This window comes from Plectropomus leopardus, chromosome 12, assembly GCF_008729295.1.
Source record: "Plectropomus leopardus isolate mb chromosome 12, YSFRI_Pleo_2.0, whole genome shotgun sequence".
In the NCBI taxonomy this organism is placed as follows: domain Eukaryota; kingdom Metazoa; phylum Chordata; class Actinopteri; order Perciformes; family Serranidae; genus Plectropomus; species Plectropomus leopardus.
Window position 1 is genome coordinate 19830335 of NC_056474.1, and position 9262 is coordinate 19839596.

Consider the following 9262-nt stretch of genomic DNA (forward strand, 5'->3'; position numbering starts at 1 on the left):
GGAGGAGGAGGAGGAGAGAGGGCAATGATTGGTCGACAGGAGCAGCAATGATAAAGATGCTTCTGTCAGTCTGAGTGCGCTTAGAGAGGATTTCCTCAAAGATGCGTTTAAACTGTGTTGTCATCATTCAGGAACACACTTTGAATTTCTAAAGTTTCCTCTCTGAGAGCTGTGCGAACTTGACTCGCTCTTTTATTTACTGTGCAGATTACAAAGTGTTCAGATAGGGAGGGGCAAAGTCCATGAAGTCATATATTTTCTTCATGAAGCAACACTTGAATCAACAGAGTGCCTGTTTGTCTTTAGCTCAAAGAAAAAGTGACTAAAAAAAAATAACAGCGGGGAAAATGTGCCTCCCTTTAATTTCCTGGAATGTGGAGCCAACAGGATTGAGTCAGCTACAGGAGGGGAAATTCAGGAGAGACTGGCACAATAGCTACATAGAAGTTTTGATGAATGGCAATTTTAAAGGCGGATTTCTGCAGACATTAGACACCACAAACAGCACTGAGACAGGATGCTAAATATTGACTTTGACGAGCAGTGTCTTATCACCCACAGACCAAACACATATTTACATCTCAGCTCTTTGACACCACTCTGCAAAGAACCTGCTGCGAAGCTCATTAAACACAGTAAATCCCCACTCAACCCTCTGAAGACATGCTCCCACAGGTCATACCTACTGTGTGGCTTCCCTAGCTGCAGACAGTGTTTATTAGGATAGACTCATCACCTCTAAGGTGATGATAAACATGTCTGTTTATGCATATATTTTAAAGGAAGACAATGTGTACACATCCTGCAGATACAAATCCATATAAAGGCAGGAGCTTAAAGCCACAGACTTAATGCCACAGCTGGTGGTTAAAGCTATAAAGGGTTTTTAACTGGCCACGAAATACTCTCAGTTTGATACAGATGCCTTTATATGACCTGCATAAGCAAACAAGACTATCAGTAAGAAGAATGACCATTCCATACAGTTATTCTTAAATCAGATTAAATTAATCAAACAATTTAAAACATGCAGCCCAGAAGAGCCTATGTTCACATTTTTCCAGGCAGTGAGTTTTGCAGTGAGTTATATGTTACAGTATATGGGGCTGCCCTCTGGAGTCAGAGGTTAGAATCAACAATCGGAGACCCGTCAGTCAACTGACATTCTTAAAATCAAGCAGTCGCCTCTTTTTTTTTTGTCAGTGTGCAGTGTACTTTTAGGGAAGCTTCTCCAGATTTAGCTGCAGAGTGAGCGCTCCTTGCTTTCACGCTGCTCTCTAAGTATAGACAGCTGCAGACCCAGACCCAGAATGAGTCTGAGTCAGACGGAGGAAGCTGCCCAGAGGAAAAGGGGCAATCCTCAGTCAGGCTGTGATAAGGTTATTTTCTGCCTCCTGCTTAAAGGTGGTGAATTTTCAGTGTTTAATTTGTCCATTTTGGGCTACTATACAAACAAAACAGCAAACTCTGTGGAAGAAGACCTGATCTCTATGTAGATGTAAACCACTCATTCTGAAGGCCCTGACACACCAAGCCGATGGTTAGCCTTTGGTCAATGTTGGGCCTTATCGGGCCTCTTTGGCTATGCCTTTTCAGCCGATTCAGCATGTTAAATAAGCGTCTCAGACGGCAGAGCCTGTTGGTGAATAAAATCACTCTGCTCAGCAGTTGGCACAAGAAGAGAAACAGAAGTGTGAAAAGTAAACAAACGGCTAATGTCCAGAGGAAGTAAGAGTGCAAACAAACTTTTTTGTATTAGGTAAGATAATTTTTTTGCCATCAGGCTCTTCAGCAGAAATGGTTTGTGTTTTTGTGTTATTGTTTGCTAGTGCATGGCAAATATAATTTGCTTCTTCAACGTCAGGTCGCATTGTTACTGTGCTAGTGCTAATCCATCCTGTCAGTTTCACAGTTTCCCTTTTAGAATGATGAATACAGACTTCGGCCATCTACTGATATGAAAAGTTATCTCCTCTCATGCAGGCGCAGAACGTGCGTGCTAGCTGGCCGTCAATTGTAGTCTTTGCAGTGTATTCAAGTGCAACTTTTTGGCAGAGACACAAACAAAATGCAGCAGTTTAAAGTCATGAAAACACAATGATTCTTATTTTTGGAACATTATTAACTAATGTAAACATAGTTATGAGTTATATATACCCTTTCTGCCAATTGATGCCCCTAAATCCCACACACTGGACCTTTTTATTGAATCATCTGAATGGGACTTTTCCAGCTAAACAGGGCCATCTTTGTTCACAGATTATTCAAAACTTAAGACCACACTTCACTTGAATTCAAAATGTCTTCGGTCAGTTGGACATTTAAATAGCTCCTCTTTTCTGTTTTGGTGTAGTGACAACATGTCACTGATGATGCTGATCAAAGCGTCTGCACATTTCAGTTTTAACAGGAAGTGGGTTAAGATGATCAACAGTTTTCTCATGTCATTTCATTTTGACAGTTTTGCAAAACAAAAAAATTACCTAAATTTATCATTAATCTGTATGTACAACCAGTTTGTACATAATTCATCAGAACAGGTTCCAGTTTGTTTCATTAGATATAGATGGTACCAACAGCTGGCTATCATGTGATCACACCTTACAACCACAAACATGTGACATTTCCTCATTTGTCTGGTGTTTGTGTTGATTTGTGCACATCTCATAGTAACAAAAGCATTCAAATAAGATTTGACTGAAGGACCTTAAGGGATCAAAGAGGAAACATATGTCTTTCTGGTTTCTATCCTCTGAGAGTAATACAGTTTTGTAAGCTCATTGTTGAGCCTTCAAAGAGAGTTGTTTTAGTCCTCCATTTATTTCTGCATGTAAATATGTTTGTTTCTCATGAAACAGACCTAATTCTGTTGCTATTCTTTCACAAGTATGGACACCATCATTCTGTTCATCTGTGCAGAGCGTGACAACAACTGGTGCCAGACTGGGGGTCGTGTCAGTCTTATCATCAAACAGGATGTGACATGCAGGCCGAACGGCTGCCTGCCGGAGCTCCATTGTTCCACTCCCTGACAGCTGACTGATGCACATCCTCAGTGACAATACAACCAACCCAAAATGGATTAGACTCTTATAGTCAGAAGCTTATACGCTGTGAGAGGTGATGCTGGTTCACTGAGGCAAATGAAGCAGAAATGTTCAGCACTTTGCACTGAATTATTAGGATGCCAAGTAAAGCTAAAAATACTATGTTGCATTTACATTTTTTCTGCTGCAGCCAAATGTGTTTGTGTACTTTTCAAAAACTCAGGGCACATCCACACTAATAGCTTTACATTTTAAATTAACAATAATCTACGTGCATCACAACATTTTAACACCATTTTAGAAATAATCGCCATCCATACTAACATGCTTAAAAAATGCATATTAGATGACTATTAACATACACTGGGCTTGTGCATGCAGATAAAAACAGGAAGCAGATTGTTCAACTTCGCAGTAGTTGCTGGTTACAGATAATACTACAGAGATGGCGATAAGACCAAGCAAGTAAGACCAAGCTTTCTTAGACTGACATAGAGATGGTACTTTTACTAAGGTGGCAATGAAAATCACAAAATGACTTAGCTATAATGTCTTAACTTGACACATCTGATGAGACACAACAGTGTGCAAATGTGCATGCCTGCCCCTTCATTTTGAAAAGTCTCTGTTATCACCCGTTATGTTTAAAACTAACATGTGCTGTTAAGTGCTGTTAAGAGCATGACAAACCAGCAGCTGGCAATATAACCCAAACCCTACACCATGTAAAGAAGAAGAAGAAGTTGGCCAGTCAGAAGCCTGGAAAAAAACAATTTCAGGAAGCTATCCGGAGCAGCGCCCTTCATAATAAAACTGACTGAGTTATGACTGACTAGGCAACAACCTCCGGGGCTAAAAACTGAAACGAACACGGAAATGCCAAAAACTGCAGTGTCTTGAATGGCCACTTGAGGCTGGTTACGGAAATCAACACAGACACCCATGACAAAAATCAACACAGACACCCATGACAAAATGCCGACTTCACATTAGAAACAAACATGTTAAAGCTTGGTACAAAAATGGTTTTGGTCTCTATAGTAAATTTTAACATTCATGTCAACTGAACGGGCATAAATCTTTTTATATCCCATTTACATAACATTAGGGCTTAAAGTTATGCATTATTAAGGGCGGGCCGATTTGATTGACAGGCTGTCTCCCAATAGTATCCTCTGTTTTAAAGTCAGATCCTGCCCACAGCTCCAGACGCTTGCCCAACTATGGTCACCTCTGGCTCCAAAAAAAAAACAAGATGACGACTGCCGAAATGCCAAACTCAAGGCTTCAAAATGGGAGTCTGCAAACCAGTGAGTGATATCACGGTAGCTACACCCATTATTGTTACAGAATATGTTCCTCAATATTGTGTAAAGTAACTGTGTGTGTATGTCTAAACATGTTTAAAGTCCTGTTAGCAAGATTAGAAACACCCCTATTTTGTGTAGCCAAAAGGCCAAAACACATAAAAATACCTTTGTTTATGTGGACCAGGAATATCCAGGAATCATCTTCGGAAAAACTTATCCAATTTTATCCCAACAGTTAGACAAGAAGATGAATACCACTCTTGGATGTAATGGTGGTATCGATTTTCTCATTTAACTCTCAGCAAGAAAGTAAATAGCTTTTTTAGTTTTTATTCCTTTAATCTTTTTTTGGATTAATCTTTATTGACTTTTAATTGTTTCCATTGTTCTTATTTTTACATTTTATCTTTCATTATGATTTGTATTCTTTCTACTATGTTTTTTGAATTTTGTTTTGTTTTGATCTTACATGTTTTGTTTTGCTTTTGCTTGGTCTTACTATGGGTTTTTTGTGTTATTGTCTTTGGACTATCCTGCTTTGCAATCTGGCAAAACATGTTAATAACTCTGTTTTAAAGGGTCTAAAATGGGAAAATAAATGTTCATAGTTGTCAAGGTTCAGGTATGGAGACCCAGCCCTCTGCACTTAGCTCTCTCTGTGAGACAGAAATGTGGCTCGAGCAGGTTCGTCCACCCTTACCGTTATCTTGACACTTGGAATAGAAAGTGTCTAAAGTAAAGACATGGTTACTGGGTTGGACACGGAGGGTCAACAAACATGACACAGAGCAAAGAACGTGCGGGGCGTCACTAACCACTGAGTGTCGATCGAACCAAACCTGCACAAAAGTCTCTAACCTTGGGTTGTCATAAAAACGGTAACTAGGATACCCACTCCCACCCTCTATGTATAAAGGTTCAGTTTAATGAGGGAAAGGTCAAAACCAGGGAACTGCACGTCAGTGATCGAGGACTCCTGTGGGGGGAGATAGCGGTGACCTTTCATCAATGTCGTCCACTAATGGTTGTTTTCTATCATGTTGAGTCAAACCGTGTCCATGTGAAACAACACTGACCCTCCAAACCCAACAAGTCCATGAAAATTATGGAGTTTCATAAAATCTTATTCTTACTGTGCTGATATTTAAAAGACAAGCACAGGAAAGATTTTTTTACAGGAAGTTCATGTCAAAATGATCATTAGTCCTCCTGGGTGTGTGGGCAGTGAGATAAGGCCTGCACAGCTCCTTGGTTACTGGTCCATAAAGGCATTTAAATGCTACGGAGGTAGGTGTCAGTGGCGTGGACACAGATAACCTGTATTGTCCACCACCCTGACCCCCAAGATTAAAACACCTGAGGCAGTTAAACATTACAGCTGGGGTAGGCAGTGTTATTTCAGTGTCACTGAACAAAAATCCCAAATTAACCTTTGAGCATATTGTAATTTAAGTGGTGAGAGAAAACTGGACTGTTGCACCTCCTCTTGGCTCTGTTTTAAGGATTTGGAAAATCTTATGACAGTAAACTTTGGCCAATCGCAGGTCATTTCAGAAATAAGGGGTTCCTCATCGGCTGTTCTACAAATGCAGATACAGGAGAATGTCCCTTCAGATTGTGAAAACCTGATTCACCTGATAACCTCTGCTACCTGAAGTCATAGGTTCACAGTTGCAGCTTATTCAAGTTTATGAATTCAAGTTTTTTTAATGTAGCTAAAGGGTCTTGTGTCACTGTGTATCCTCTCACAGGGATTTACAGGCACAGAATTCAGTCAGCAGCTGAAGCAACACGAACCGCAGCCCCTGACGCTCCAGTGAAGTCGTCTTTAGCGACGGGGTGTGAGGCTGAGAGACTTCGGGATGGTCAGCTAGTTAATTTTTGTCTCACGTGTGGTCGCATAAACGGAGAGACAGAGAAGGGCTTCGTACAGACAAGGTCAAGTCAAAGTCAAGGACTTTCAAGTACTTTTTTAAGCACTGTTTTTTTTTTTCAAGGAAGAAGTTGTTTTTACCACAACCATTCATTGCAAGAATTGTGCAAATTTGTAAATGGAGCAAACGTGCTACCAGGCCCTAAAATTAAGTAATAATTGATAACTGTTTAAAATATTCACACATGCAACTCACAAAAGGACAAAAAAGAATAAAACATTTATCTAAAATAATTTATCATTCTGTTCTCTCAATTACATTCAAGTACTTTTTCACAGACCAAACTGAAAAAATTCTGATTTTCAAGGTATTCCAGGACTTAGATTTCTGAGAGTCAAATTCACTCACTATAAGCACATTAAACACCTTGTATTAACAATGAAGAGAGAGCAACGTGCCAGCTTGGCAACTTTCTGGCCATTTGGTGGGAGGGGCTTAGTACAGAGAAGGGAGAGCTGCAGGAGGAGGAGGAGGGTGTATTTTCAAATTTCTGCAAGCTTTTATTTTTTTGTGACTTTTACAGAAAACTGCCAACCCCAACTTAAATATCTATTCAAAACAGAACACATTTTGTAGGACATACTGCAGTAGATTGAGCATGATGATCTGGTGAGCACCAAATCACAGGGAAAAAAAAGAGGATCAGAGTCTATCATCCCTGAACCTGATGTGACTCTGCTCTGTTGCATTAACGCAGTGAAGCAGAACAGCCCACAGAGCCAACATCCTGATGCTACTCTGAGCAAACAAGGATCTTGTTCCTTTAATCGTACCATTATTACTTTATGGTACAGTACTACATCCCCCGTGTGTGATACTCAATAAGCGCTTCAGCCCACGCACTGCCAGCTTTGGTTAACTCGTGTACCAGAACCTCCACAGCGCTGTGTGTCTGCACCAGTGTGGTTAACCCCTGCGGCACACACGCCTGGCTCGAGTTTCAAGAACAGCAACTGCTCTAAGTGCTCTGTTTGATGCAAAAAATGCAGTCAGCTTCTCCACACTCACATGAAACGTCTGCTAAATCAACTGACGGAGTTGTTTGTTTAAAAGTAGCAATATCACAATTTAAAAGTATTCCCTTACAAATAAAAGTCATGCAGTCTTCATTTTTCTTTAAGAAATAGTTCTGTTTTTGGGACATATTTGCTTTCTGTTAGAAAGTTAGATGACAAGATGAGAAAACAACTGATATCACTCTCAGATCTGCTGAAGCTACGGCCAGTTAGTGAAGCTTAGCACAAAGACTAGAAACAGGGGGAAACAGCTAGCCTACCAGTACCTCTAAACCTCACTAATCAACGGATATCTTGTTTGTATAATGCATTAAAAAGAATTAGTGCAAGAACAAAATCTCATTGTTTTTTGTGGGGTCACTTGCAAAACCTTTTCTATTCATTTTTACCAATTTAGCACTGGGAGAGCAGTCAGGGTACGTTGTGGGACAGCACAGAGGCAGACCAAGAAAGCCACTTTGTTCACTGAATCCCTGACTATTATCAACAATGGAACATTTTCTGAGGACAATATTGTGGCTAACGTTACTTTTGCACAAAACACAAACCAATAAACATAAAATGCAGAGGTGTGGACTCAACTCACATGAATTGGACTTGAATAAGACTAGATTCACAAATTTGTGTCTGTTGTATTCTTATTTTAAAGATATTTGTATACCAGTTTGTATCAAATAGGAAGCCCCCTCAACCATTTAGTTTTTGTTTTTTTTAAGTAAAAGTCAGAGGGAAAGGGGTTAAATACACTGATGATCTCATTTACAGAAATTAGGAACTGCTATTTTTTTTTGCACAAAAACATGTCTGTACACTGCAGACAGCTGTGGTGGCAAGTTGTACTAAGGAAGTTTCATGGAGGAACTAAAGCACGGCTACTTGACACGCAATACACCATTGAGCAAACCACATCCTCTAAGTACAAAATTTTAACGTGTACACATTCTGCAAAGGAAAAATGAGAGCAGAAAGACAGACCATACTGAAAATATACAAAATACATTTAAATAATAAGGCCTGACCACTCACCGAGGCTCGGGGTGATCTGTTAATGCATGAAAGAGTTCATTTCAGACATGCAACCCCTGCCACATGTTGGACAGACAGGTTGGTTTGCAGACAGAAATGATTGCTGTCTCCAGCAGCAACACACACACACATAAACTTTCTATCGCACACAAACACAAAGAGAAAATAGTAATTGAGGCCCATGGTGAGGAAATGTAAATATGAACAGCCCCTCTCTTACGTGAGCAGGAAATCATTCACGGTGTCATTTATAGCATCTAAGCGGTCTGCTGATGGCCCATCTGCCAAACCAAACACTATATGACCTGCAACAAGTGATTAGAGCTCAAGGCTGCAATAAGTTACCATCATTTTTGATATTTTGCTATGAATGATCCTCGTGTTGTTGTAGGCTCTAATCCTGAGAGAGCATAGACTGATTTTAGGACGAGGGGCTCCTCCTGAGCACAGATACACAAAGCCCTATGCTCTGCTACTTAGCAGCGAGGTTGAAGAGTAAAGAAAAGGGAGGTTGTCAGGCAACCAGCTAATCGCTTTTGTTAGTTTGACGGAGCAGTGGTAGCCATTTTCCTGCTTCCTGTATTTATACCGAGTTAAAGGGGACCTATTATACTTTAAAAACTGACTAATAAATGGACTTTGTACATTTTAAACGTGGCCAATGAACCTTCATGTTAACATTAGGAAAACATGTAACTGGTTGTTGATGTTGTGTATTTCTCCCCAGTTTTCGATCATTATCCTGCCGCAGCATGTCCAGTTGTGAAGATTTTAGTTTAGGAGCTTTTACTGGTGATTTGCCACAGTACAAAGTGCCACTTTTCTCTGTTACAGCCTTTCCTCGATAGCAAGTATGTTGCTACATGTAGCTACATGCTAACATCAAGGAAATATGTGCATTTGGTTGCATATGTTCTTAATTTCTCCCT